A 14,479-nucleotide genomic window follows, 5' to 3' on the forward strand; every position below is an offset into this window, starting at 1 on the left:
CATGAAAGGTCTATGTTTGTATAATGTTTGGAGCTTTATGTTGCTATATTCTATGTTGTCAGTTCTCCAAACATTGAGAATTTTATTAATGTATAGTTTGCAACATATTTTTTGGTTTTTATGTTTCTTTTGAAATTTTTACTTCTTTGACTTTGTTAGTGTGCAGATAGGAAGAGGAAGGAATTGAGATGGAAGGAGACACAAGAAAAGCAAGAGCCATGCTATCCTAAAATGGTTATTATTAGTTATTTTAAAAATATAAATTGATTTTTCTAACGATTTGGTAGCACTATGTTTGGATTGATTGTAAAAGCACTTTGTAGAAAGTACTATTATAGTAAATTGCATGTATAAATGCATATAATAGTGCAATAATATTAAATAACTACAATTATCAATAATGTTAAATATACATTGGGTACTATACAAAGCTCTATCCTCCATGTAGTGTGTAGAGCTCTATGTTACTATTTTTTGTGTCCCTCTATTCTCTATCTAGACATCTTAAATTTTGTAGTGAAGAGGACAAGAGAGGGAGAAGAAAAGAGAGAGAAGACTACAAAGAGGAGAGAGAAAGAGAAAGAAACACTAGCAAAAGAGAGAGAAATGCCAATTTCCTTTATGTTGTATCTCATCTATACCTTGTGTATACATCATTGTGTGAGGAACAAGAAAGAAAAATCAGCAAGAAAACTTTTTGGCCTCCATCTCTCTTCATGTATTCTTGAGTGAGCTTCATCTTGTGTCTATTGTGTGTGTTTGATGCAATATTTCAAGCAAGCCCCCCACCACACAATTTGTGGCATTGAGCTCATCAACTGCATCACCAATTTATGTTCTTGAAAATGACATTGTTGAGGTCCCTGTTATAATGCATATCCTAAAGGAACCCTTGTTGCTTTTAACCAATACGATCAAAGATGCATAAGTTGAATGTTAGAAATCAAGCTCACCGTTAGTGTGTCTTCATCTAAGACCGACATCTATGACAGCTAGTGTGTACAGCTGTCTACATGTGACTACATTAAATAAGTCGGGTTAGTAGTCAGTTAGTGACCTGACTAGAGTTAGTCAGTCTAGTCTACATTACACTAGGTCACTTATCTTGTTGAGTGTGTGCTTTTCAGTAATGTATGTGGAATATGAAGAAATGAGCTTTGGATCCTGAAGGCTCATGGATATGGAGTTTTTCCCTTTCTCTCTCTCTTCTCTTTGAACATGGTATCAGAGCCTTACTTGGTGGACCTCCTCGAGCAAGAGGGAGTGAAGATGGTCTACAGTTGAAGACTTCTGCCATTTTTCTCAAACACGCTGAATGCCATTGAAAGCTGAAGGTATGCACTGAGTGGTTACATACTCTATGGGGTCAAGCTGCAGGTTGTGACTTGTTCAGAGCCTTGTGGAGGCTGTATTGAGCACTAGTGTGTGCTCCATGAGCATCAAACTCAGCAAACAGAGCTGCTGGAGTAGAGGACAGATCTGCGTGAACTGCGCCTGTTTCCTGCTCTTAGTTGTTGGGCTGCATCTCATCAAATGCTGGTGCATTTGGTCATCAATTGCTTGATTATGACATGTATGAAGTGTTTTATGATGGCAAGAGGCAAATGCTTGACCTTAAGCTCTGACATGAGCTGAAATCAGAGTGGTTAGATCTGGAAAAAAGGGTAGCACTACTGTATACACAATATACATGGTATATGCAGCACATTGAAGAGCTTTGGAAGCTCTCTGACAAGCCCAGAAGCACTCTTGGAGCATAAATATATGCTGGAGATCATATGTACTTGTTGTGATCCATTGCAAGCTGATTTTTGTAATTGAAATACTCAGATCTGGAGCATTTCAGACAGGTTGAAAACTGTCATTGAATATGGACAGTAAGCATTAGTTCCTTACTGAAGTATAGTGTGATATTTGGTGACATCTATGAGATGTATGTACTGACATGTGTATGTCAGAATGTTTATGGGTTGAGAAAAGCATCAAGTGCTACTGAATGCTGAAATTTTTGAAGCTGAAGCAAATACAATTTTGTCTTGTTGGCTGAGTACTAATTGCAGAAGTAATGTATGACTTTGCTTATTAGAGACAGACAGTCTATGGTCACTACATAGTCATGCGTTGACCTTGTCATACTGGAGCAAATGTATGATTTGGAAGTGATTTGGAGCTTGTTATGCTGAATTCTGGTTGACTGCAACCTGCAACTGAACTTGTTGACACTTGTATGTGCTGGTTATGCACTGTTCTGTGCCTTTATGCTCATGTCTTGATTGCCAAATGTACTAGCAGCTACCTGGGAGATTTTGGAACATGTATGACATGATTACCACTTAGTTTTGGACTTGAAATTGCTGCTAGTTACTCATAGTTTACAGTTTTTAGATTGCATGTATGTACCCTGGCAGTGAGGTTACAGAAGCTTAAGCTGAAGCAAACACATAGCTTATGTATTGACAGTTATATCTACAGTTGAGATCACTTGTTTGTGGGTTGTTTTGGGGTGTCAGTGGGCTGAAATACCCTGGTTTTTTTCTGCAATTTAGTGCAGAAAACTGTCATAAACTGTTACGGACTGAACTTAGTCAGTCATACTTATTGGACTGCACGGAGTCAGGCAATTCATAGACAGTCTATTGCATCATGGCTAATGCACATGGGATTGACAATATCACTCAGATAGTTGGAGAGAAGTTGGATAATAAGAACTTTACATTATGGAAATTCAGAATGAAAAACTTTCTGGTTGGCAGAGGTTATTGGGATTTATGTACAGGAGATGAAGTTGCTCCTGAGTTGCTTGCACACAATCCAACAAATGAACAGAAAAGAGCTTACAGGCTATGGAATGAAAGAGCATGCAAGGTACTACATTGGTTTTCCTTATGTATATCTGATGCTATGGTAATTCAAATCACTAGATGTGAGACTCCGAAGGATGCTTGGGACATACTGATGAAAAATTATGGAACCATGACACATGCAAGAAAGATCCAGTTGAAACAATAGTTCAACAACATGTCTAGGAATGGCAAGAGCATCCAGACGTATACCACGGAGATTAAGACCATAGCTGATCAACTTGCTACTATTGGCTCAAGTGTATCAGAAGATGATATGATTGTTGTTGCTTTGAATGGCTTAGGCAAAGAGTACAAAGCTTTTGACACTTTCATTTCTGTCAGAGAAGAGCCCCCTAGCTGGGAAGAGCTAGTTGCTTTGTTGTTGCATGAGGAAGTCAAACTTGGTTTGAATACAGGTTCTAGTGCATCTCAGAGTAGAGACACTGTGTTGTACTCTAGCCAGTGTGGCAGAGGATCTAGAGGTCGTGGTTCATTTCGAGATCGTGGTGACACTCGTAATACTTATGGCCAGCAGCAGCAACAGAGTAATTGGCATGGTGCAAATACACAAGGCCAGCATGGATCTGGTGGGTTTAGAGGCAGGGGGAGATCACCCCGAGGTAGAGGTGGTGGATCTAGTTCATGGCAGTCATCTGATTAGTCCAACAAGGACAAGGACTGCCATTATTGTGGTCGGTATAGGCATATTGCAAAGGAGTGTTACAAGAAGCAGGAAGATATGAAGGCAAAGGGCAGACAGCATGGGCACTATGCATCTTCCAGTGGTACTCATGATGAGCCAGTTGATAGACTTTTTGCCATGCAGCATGTATCTAAAAATGCATCGAGACATGATAGAGATGACAGATGGTACATTGACTCTAGAGCGTCAAACCACATGACCCCGCATGGAGAGTGGTTTGATGAGATGGTTGCAGGTACACATGGTCATGTATGTACTGGGGATGACACCCAACATGAAATAAAGCATAAAGGGATTGTTCCTCTTATGATGCCTGATGGCAAGAAGAAAAGCCTGCATGATGTATTACATGTCCCGACCATAACAAAGAATCTGTTGTCTGTGGGTCAAATGGCAGAACAGAATTTGCAAGTGAGGTTCAACAAAGATGGATGTTTCATTGAGGAGTATGGAAATGGCTGCAAGTTAATTGCCAAGGGAAGAAGGGATGGCAGGATGTTTACATTGGATGCGACCATTCCGGGACTCAAGGCAGCCATATTTGCACATGATGAGAGTGCCATTCGGGATGTAGAGATTTGGCACAAGCGGATTGGACATGTCAATGTACAAAAGCTGAAATCTATGCAGCAGAAAGAAGTAGTACTTGGATTACCTAAATTCAAGTATAATGATTTTGGTCATGTATGCCCTGCATGTCAGTTTGGGAAGCAGGCACGGTTTCCTTTCATGAGACATGTAAAAAACAGCACTAGGCCTTTACAGTTGGTACATTTTGATGTCTGGGGTCCTTCACATAATGCTTCTTTTGGCGGTGCACGATATTATGTATCATTTATTGATGATTTCAGTAGGTATACTTGGCTTTATATCTTGAAACATAAGGATGATGCGTTTGATGCATTCAAAGACTTCAAGAAACATGCTGAAAATGAATTGGGCTGTTACATATCATATTTGAGATCAGATGGAGGAGGTGAATATGTCTCAAACTACTTTGACAGGTATCTTGCTAAACGTAGGATCAGAAGACAGCTCACATGCAGTTATACGCTGCAGCAAAACGGTGTTGTAGAGAGGAAAAACATGGTTTTGATGGAGTCAGCTAGAGCTATGCTGAATGAAAAATGTATGCCAAATGGTTATTGGGCTGAAGCAGTGGTGATTGCTGTATATGTGCTGAATTGAACCCCTACAACAGGGATTCATGATGTCACTCCGTATGAACGGTTGTATGGTCATAAACCTGATATTTCACACTTGAAGGTATTTGGCAGCATTGCATATGTGCATATACCGGATGAGAAGAGGAAGAAATTGGATCCTAAGGTAGTGAAAAGTGTGTTTATTGGATATGCACAGGAACGGAAAGCTTATAAGTGTTATGTACCTTCTACGCATGAGACACTCATAAGTAGAGATGTGGTATTTGATGAGTTAGCATCTTGGTATGGGAATCCTGTTGCAGTGCCTACTGATGGCTTACCCAATATGAGTCATGCTGAAAACACTCCTGCAGAGAGTACTTCCATGACTGGTCAGACAGGTGATGTATCATCTACAGTGAGTCCTTGGACAGGACAATTACGGAGTCGCACTATTGCATCCACTGACACGGATATGTCAGTGAGGGGGAGAACATATAAGGGAAAAGAAAAGGTTTTTGAAGATGTAACATGTCCACTCAGTGCAGGTTATGATTCATCTAGCAGTGAAAGCTTAGATAGTGAATTGGGGATTCCGTCTGTTATGACGCCAGCAGGTGCTAGAGAGAGCCGTTATGTGCCACCTCATGAGAGGCAAGCTCACAGTGAGCCACAGCTCAGGAGATCAGAGAGGGTCAGACGACCTGTTGACAGGTATACTTACACTGGATATTCAGCCCGTCATTATGCTTATATGACGAAAGTAACAGGTTTTAGAGAACCAAGTAAGTTTGATGAGGCAGTTGCAGATGAGAATTGGCGTGCTGCTATGGATGAGGAATATTTAGCTTTGGCTGAAAATGGTACATGGGATTTGGTACAGTTGCCTAAGGGAAAAACACCTATTGGATGCAAGTGGGTGTATAAGGTAAAATGCAAATCAGATGGATCATTGGAAAGATATAAGGCCAGACTGGTTGCAAAAGGGTATGCGCAGCAGTATGGTCTTGATTATGAGGAGACTTTCAGATGGCTACAGTTAGAACTGTGATTGCTTTGGTAGCAGCTAGAGGCTGGAAACTATGGCAGATGGATGTAAAGAATGCATTTCTCAATGGAGAATTACAGGAAGAGGTTTACATGGAACAACCTGAAGGCTATGTATATCCAGAATTTCCAGCACATGTATGTCGACTGAAAAAGGCATTATATGGGCTGAAACATGCACCTAGAGCATGGAATGCTCGCATCAGCAGTTATTTACAGCAACATGGTTTCCGATTGGGAGATGCTGATCATAGTCTGTTTGCGAAGAAGACATATAGTGGCTATGTTTTTCTAGTTGTCTATGTTGATGACTTAATCATTATAGGAGATGATGAAAATGGGATTGCAGAAATAAAGACATGTTTACAGGCTGAGTTTAAGGTCAAGGACCTTGGAGAGTTGAAATACTTTTTGGGGATTGAGGTTGTTTCTACACCTCAAGGCATATGGCTGCTACAGAAGCAGTATGCTCATGACATGTTACAGAAATATGGTATGGCTGATTGCAAGCCTATGGATACGCCTTTGGAGCAGAATGTCAAGCTATAGATTGATGTTGGGACAGAGATTGAGAATGTTACTATGTACAGACAGATGGTAGGCAGCTTGATCTATCTCACGATCACTAGACCTGACTTGAGTTATGCTCTGGGGCTGATCAGTCAGTTCATGCAGAAGCCTCGCAAACCACACTTGGATGCAGTCAGATGAATTCTGAGATATGTAAAGAGTACCACAGATCATGGGCTATTTTATGCATATGGGAAACCCCTTGACTTGATGGGGTACACTGATGCTGACTGGGCTGGTTGCACATATGACAGGAGGTCAACCAGTGGCTATGCATTTGGATTGGGTAGTAGCATGATCAGTTGGCAGAGTAAGAAATAGCCTACAATTGCATTGTCTAGTACGGAAGCAGAGTATCGTGGTGCGGCCTTAGCGGCTTGTGAAGCTAAGTGGTTACACAAGTTGTTGAATGACTTGGGAGTACACTTGGACAGCAAAGTCAAGCTGTATTGTGACAATTTGAGCAGTGTTATGTTAGCAAGCAATCCTGTTTATCATGCAAGATCAAAACACATTGAGGTTCACTATCATTTCATCAGGGAAATGGTTTTAGCAGATCAGATTGACTTGGAGCATGTGAAGACTGAAGACCAGGTAGCAGATATCTTTACCAAATCACTTGGTAAAGATAAGTTCATTCGCTTCAGACAGCTACTTGGAGTGATGCAGATGATTTGAGTTTTGTTTTTGAGCTTGAGGGGGAGTGTTAGAAATCAAGCTCACCGTCAGTGTGTCTTCATCTAAGACCGACATCTATGACAGCTAGTGTGTACAGCTGTCTACATGTGACTACATTAAATAAGTCGGGTTAGTAGTTAGTTAGTGACCTGACTAGAGTTAGTCAGTCTAGTCTACATTTACACTAGGTCACTTATCTTGTTGAGTGTGTGCTTTTCAGTAATGTATGTGGAATATGAATAAATGAGCTTTGGAGCCTGAAGGCTCATGGATATGGAGTCTTTCCCTTTCTCTCTCTCTTCTCTTTGAACATTGAAGAACTAGGCCCAATACATTCCATCTCTAGCAAAATTTTGATTATCTTAGGAACTTTTTCATGTTCAAAGACATGTATTAGAGATTTTGGGAATCTCCCAAGTTCCACTTTCAAATAAGGAGTAGATATTTGACCATGTGGCTAAATTTGAACCCCATATTTGAAACTCGAACTTGAGAGGATTACATAAAAAATTTCACTCTCATTTAAGAGGATAATATTTGACCATGTGGCCAAATATTAATCAGTTTGGAAATTCCCAAACTCAATGAAAATTCCCAAATTCCCTAATATGTGGTTTATGAGAATATCCATGTGAATGCATAAAGATATCAAACTTGCGGTACCATTTCCTAGGTGCTTGCTTAAGACGATAAGGCTCTTCCTCAATCAGCACACTATTAGTTGCTCCCTGTCAGTTTTTGCAAAGCAATTATGTTGCTCCATGTAAATCTCATAATGTAAGTTCCCATGAAGAAAAGCCATCTTGACATCCATCTGATAAAGATCTAAGTCAAGTTGAGCAACCAAAGCCAGTACTAACCCTAGGGTAGTCATCTTCACAATGAGAGAAAAGAATTTATCAAAATACACACCATATTTCTACTTGAAGCTCTTAGCAACTAATCTCACCTTGTATCTTGGCTTGGGGTATCTAGGGATACTTTTCAACTTGTACACCCACTTGCATGACAAAGCACGCTTGCCACTAGGCAAAGGAACCAAATCCCATGTATGATTTTTCTGTAGTGAGTCATACTCTAATACATGGCCCTCTCCCAAGAGTGACTATCACCTTTGCACATAGCCTCATAAAAAATAAGAGACTCACAAGCATTTGTCACCATAACGTAATCCATAGTGGGCTCAAACCATGCACATGCTATCATCTATCTCTAGTAGACCACCTCAAGGCTAGTTGTGGGGCCTTGAACATCTTATGGAGCATCAAAGGGACTTGGACCATGAGCGCATCAGATACTGCTATAGGTTGTCTAGCTGGCTATACAGTAGCAAGAGGTTCCTCTTGAAATATCACCCTGTGTACTTCGACATGCTTAGGTTGTTTATGCAAAAGTATCCACCATAGCATTTGAGGCAATCACTAATAGACCAATGTCACTATCCATAGCTCAAGAATATCTCAAAGCAGGTTAAGAGGAAGCCTCAATTTCTATCATACATAGCCAAGACATATAGCATCCATATCAGACATCTAATATCCAAGTGGATAGCCCAAGTATCATCCAAAGATAATAAACATAAATTGTCTCAAGTGGATACCTAATGTAGCAAATGACAAACAATGTCAATTGAAATGAGCTTCAATCATGGCTCAAATGCATTTCGAAACCATGACGAAGCATGTCACATCATCCATAAGCATCAGCACATCACCCCGAATAGTCGGTACGCACTTGGATAGGCATATGCTTTTATAGATAAAATAAGCTTCAATCCTATTATAAACAAAAAACAAACCTCTATACAAACTATGAAAATGAAGTGCTCTAATAAGACGTAATGATCTTCAATGCATTGACATAACATCCACAAGTGATCCAATACCAATGGATATCAGTAAGAAGCATCGCATAAGTATGTAGAGGCACTTTAGAACTTAGGATAGGCTATCCCAAAAATGTGAATAGCAATGATAGTGAATGTAGAGCTTAAGATCAATGCCCAATATTGGATACAAGTGCCCAGAGGTGTTGCTAATGATTACCAAGGTTGCTGAGAGTGCCAAGAGCCATTTAGAGGTTGGAGGAGTAGTTGAGCTGATCTGGGGAGACCAGGCTAGGAACATGTCCAAATCATGCAGCCTCTGTGGGGGATGCTACAAGATATGCTGATGCAAATGGGGGCAAGGCAAGTTCCAAGGTTTGCCAAGGAAGGCCTCAAAGAGATCCAATATAGTTGGAAGTAGCTTGGAAGACACGAAGTATCAAAAGCATAGCTTCAAATGAGAAGCCATGGCTTCCAATGAAGAAACTTTTGAATGCAAGCTAAAACCAAGCTGAGCTTAGGGAGAAGAAAGCTCTGATACCACTTGAAGGGAGTGATTCCTGAAGTGGAAGCACAAAGCAAAAGCAAGAGCTATGGTGGAAGGAGCAAGAGTAAGAGAATAATAAATAATGAAGTGACAGTGATGGGTGCCTGTCAGCTGCAGTATACAGGTGTGCGGGTATGCGCGTATCGTGAGTGTAAGTGATACACGGGTGGCTAGGCACATGTGCATTTACCCCCAATAACAAGTTGAAGAGTACTTCTGGTCATCCCAAGCTAGAAAATAAGACCAAATTGGTTGTAAAGGGTTTTAAGCAAGAGCATGGTATTGACTTTGATAAAGTATTTTCTCGTGTAGTTAAGATGACTAACCTATGCTTAGTCTTGCTCAGTTGTATTTGGAGCTTTATTAGATGGATGCTAAGATGACTTTCTTATATGGGGATCTAAATGATGGGATTTATATGTACTAGTTTAAGGGATTTATGGAGAAAGGCATGGAACAACTAGCACACAACTTGAAGAAGAGTCTTAATGGGCTTAAGTAGGCACCTATGAATTAGTAGTATAAGTTTGATACTTCATATATATTTGAAAGGGTATTCTAGTAGTAACATGGATTCGTGTTTATTCATGAAGAATGCTTGTGATGGTAGCCTTATTATTTTGACACTTTAAATTGATGATATGCTTATAGTTGATAGTGCTCATGCCTGAGTTAGATGCTTTAAAGACTTAGATCAAGAAGAAATTTGAGATGAAGAACGTGGGACATGCCTCACACACACTTGGTATGCACATTACATGCAATCACTTTAAGGGACTTCTTTTCTTGTCCTTAAAGAAGTATACAGAGTACTTGAGTGATTCCATATGTAGGATGGTATACCTATTAGTTGTCCTTTGCCTTCTCATATGAAGGTTAGTTAGGTCGATTGTCCATAGTTCGATGATGAGAAGGCTATGATGGCCAAGGTTCCGTATGCATCCATAGTGGGAAATTTGATATATATCATGATAACCACTCATTCGAATCTAGCATTTCCATTACAAGTTCTAGCATGTTATATGGATACATCTAGTAGATGACACATTGGGACATTGTGAAGGATATCATGAGATAACTTAAAGGCACTGTATATATGTGAATCTGCTCTGAGTTGTGGGTTACACTAACTCATATTATGTAGAACATGTAGATATTAGGAAGTGCAGCTCTAGGTGTGTTTTTACTTATGTTGAAGGTGCTATCTCTTGGATATCAAGACTATAGAAATGCAAAGCCTTGTCTACTACTAAGCTTGAATACATTGCGGCCATTGAGGCTTGCAAAGATGCCCTATGGTTAGGCCGTTTGATTGCAGATCTTGGTATGAGTATAACTCCTATACTACATTTAGACTCAATGAGTGCTATTCTATTGCCATGTAATCTGGTCTTTCATTAGAAGAAAAAACACATTCAGTTGTGCTATTACTTCATCAAGGGAGATGGTAGAAGAAAAGTCAATTAAGATTTTCAAGATACCTATGGATATGAATCCTGTAGATCTGCTCACTAAAAGTCTCCTAGTGAAACGATATGCCTTTCTTAGGAGGTTGATGGGTGTAAGATGAGATGATGTCTTTTCTCATCCTATTGTACTCTATGTATATATTGTACTTCTCTCTCTTTTATTGATATTTAAGTGGGAGATTGTTGGGGATAAAGGCACCTATGCCTAACTACCTACATTTACTTATAGTACACTATACCTGCACATATGTAGACTGTAGGTGGTAGGCACCCATCATTGTCACTTTATTCTTTATTCTTTTAGGAACTATTGAATAAGGGAAGGTTGGTTACACATTGTGACTATTGGTGTTGCCACCTACAATATCTCTCTCTTGCTTCATCTGCCATAGCTCTTGCTTTTGCGTGTGTGCTTCCATTTAGGCCTTGCATTTTATCATGATAAGATGACTGATATAACTTCTGAACTTTGGGCCAATCAACTCGGCCAAACCTTAATGAGATTGGTCTAAACACCTATTCTAATGCCACAAGGTCGAATGAAATGGCAATATTGTGATTTAAAGGCCTTAATGTGGCCTTACTTAAGGCCCAATCGGCCATTTTTTCAATTAGAGGAACAATTATAGGCCTTTGCGTTAGGCCGTTCATTAATCTCTGGGACGCTTTCAACGGAATTCAAAAGCGTTAAGCCTTTAATGGATATTGAGACAAAGGAGCTGAATCGGCTCTTGTGGCTGAGCATAGTGCGTGGATATTGAGAGCCTTTAGGGCTGGGTGGTCACGTTGAAACCCCGAGGGCCGAGAGGGAGAGGGAGAGGGGTGAGATTGAGGATAAATGGGAAGATAGTGAGAGCATCCATGATTTGAACAATCGTAAACATCAAACAAAGAAAGACAGCGGACGTTGTAGATCTGCAAGCATTACTTCTGGTGATAGACTTCAATCAATCGGCTCGTCGAACTAGATTCTCCCTTTGTCTGAGCTTGAAATATCAGACGCAAAACAATAAAGCAAGTTCCATTAAAGACTCTACAACACCTGAGAAAGCTACCTCCATGTTTCTTAAGCCTCAAGCTTCCTAGACCCCCTACTTTTCTTTTTCTTTTTCTTTTTTGCTTTGTGGTTAATAGAGACCTAAAATTCATGATTTTTAAATGGTTTCTTAACCCTTTAGACCTTAGATCATTGGATCCCAACTTTCCTGATAATTTTAAAACCCTACATGTATTAAATTAAAATCCAAATCACATGCATCATGAATTCATTGCCTCTCGATTGGCTCATCCTAATCTAATGTGGCAATGTTTTGAAGTGCTAACTCCTCTTCCATCGCTCGGCATTATAGAGAGTGTATACCTTGTTCGTCAATTTATCGGTCCTAGTAATGATATCAAAATACCATCTCTTTTCCAACCTCTGAATGCTAGACTTGAGACAACGCCTATTGATTCAAGCACTCCAAGCAATAGGGCTATGTCTACCTCACATATAGCCATTTACAAGCTCCCACAAAAGACATAGTGAACTCATTGATTTATGTCTTCATTGTAGCCTATCCACAGAGGTCTGTCGATGGCTCTATGACTCAAGTGATGCGACTCAAGCAAGCTCCAACTTTGTAACCTTGATCGCTACATGTGCTTCACTAAGAAGAAGAAGAAGAAGAAGAAGAGTAGAATAGGAGGAAGAAGAAGAAGTAAGTCTATTTTATATTCTCATTTGGTATTTATATTAAACTATGGTACTGTGTGTTCTCTTAAATGAAATGTGGATTCAATTTGCATATAAAATACCCAATCAATACACAAGAAAGGGCCCTAAAAAGAAACCAGGGAGCTATTGGTAACATGATTTTTAACGAGCATCTAATGTATGTGACATGACAATGTTGTGATATCCACAAGTAACCATGTGTACACACACTTACATTGTATAAGTCACTATATTAAACATAACTTGCAAACAATAAGAATGATATTATAACATATATTCACACCAGTTCAAACATTGATAAACTAATTTTGTCTAGTGAGGGACGACATAGTCCAATTATTAGCAAACAATAACACAATCATGAAGTAACATGCACAAGGTAGAATAATAAACTATTAAAAGAATATCACACATATTTAAATACTATTGTTATTTCTAAGATGAGTACACCAGTTCATTTGAGGATCAAATAACCAAGATACAAAGCAATTTGTGATTGTCCTCCTTTCCTTTCCAAAACAAGAACCATGGCTAATAAATAATCAATGAATATTTATTACTCACACTTGAACAAGCAACTCAGTCTTGTCTACCACACCCATTAGTTCTTTTTTGAAAAGCATCTCTATGTAAATAATGGAACTTGGCTCATAAAAAGAATCTCAGAACTATCTACTCAATGTATGAAACACTCTCGGGATTGTCTCATAAGAGAGTACTTCACCGAAGAAGGATGAAGTCTCCAAGAGACTCAGTTGGAAGCTAGAAAAGTGATAATTGCGATCATGATCCTCCATTTATAAAGGTCTCTTTCCATGTTTGATAGGCTCTTTGACCTTTTTCAATAGTCCAACAGGCCCTCCAAGAAAATGGAAAAGCTAAGCCGGCCCATCGGGATATGAAAAATTCCCAGTAGGTTAACAGGCATAGCCAATTCTACCTAGTTAATGTTAATTTTAGCATGATTAATGTTACATGTTAGAGTTAATGATATGTTAGTATTACAAGATCACAAAAAAATAATCATGACCCTTGATCATAGCTTTAAGTGGTTAAAAGGATGCATCTTTAATGCAAAATTGTCATCAAAATAAGGTCTGCAGGGTGCCGTCACTTATACTGAGTCCTTTACCCTAGTGGAAAAGACGATGTGATTCGAAATTTGAGTGCCAAAGTCTAAAAATTATAAGTCTTTGTTCTTCAAATATCAGTTTCACTTCCTTAGAACTCATCTTACCTAGTAGAGGGACTTATCCTATGGATCATATATTTTCCGGTTATAAATTGTATATACAATGTAGTTTTTTAATTCTTCGACATATTATAGCAACTCAATTTTTATGCTTCGGTTTGGTACCCTTTCTCATGTGAACTGATAACTAAGCAGCATGAAACCAAATAGACGTAGAGATAGGCGACCACCCTAAGAATTGGATGGCAAACTTTATTATCATTTTTTGTATAGTACATGCTAGTTTTCATGTGAAATCGATATAAGCCTCTTCTAAGCAGAGAATCATCTGTATGGTGTATACCACCAATATGAAAGTATGAAGTAGAATTCGCTTAATAGAAAGTTTCTTCTTGGAATCTCCTTTGGCAGATATTTTATTTGCACTTTTGTTTCAATCACTCGAGATACGAAAGGACCCATTCCATACGATCCAATATAGAAATAAGAACGATCCGTTTTTAGGGCAAGTGTGTCAGTGGTAGTTCAGTCAGCTTCGGTACAGGCTCGGTCAGTGGAACCACTGACAAGAGCCAGAAAGGGATGGGAGAAGAAGGGTTGCAGCCAATGGAAATGACGCCGAGTGCTTCATGAATGGAAAAGAAGGGTTGCACTTCCTCTACACGATTCATGATGCTTAGCTAAAGCCAAAACAGCTTTTGCGCATTCCGTGGTACATATAATTTCATGCATTGTGCTGCGAG

This window comes from Lygodium microphyllum, chromosome 20 (assembly GCF_053477565.2).
Source record: "Lygodium microphyllum isolate KBCC chromosome 20, Lygodium_microphyllum_v1.1.10, whole genome shotgun sequence".
In the NCBI taxonomy this organism is placed as follows: Eukaryota; Viridiplantae; Streptophyta; class Polypodiopsida; order Schizaeales; family Lygodiaceae; genus Lygodium; species Lygodium microphyllum.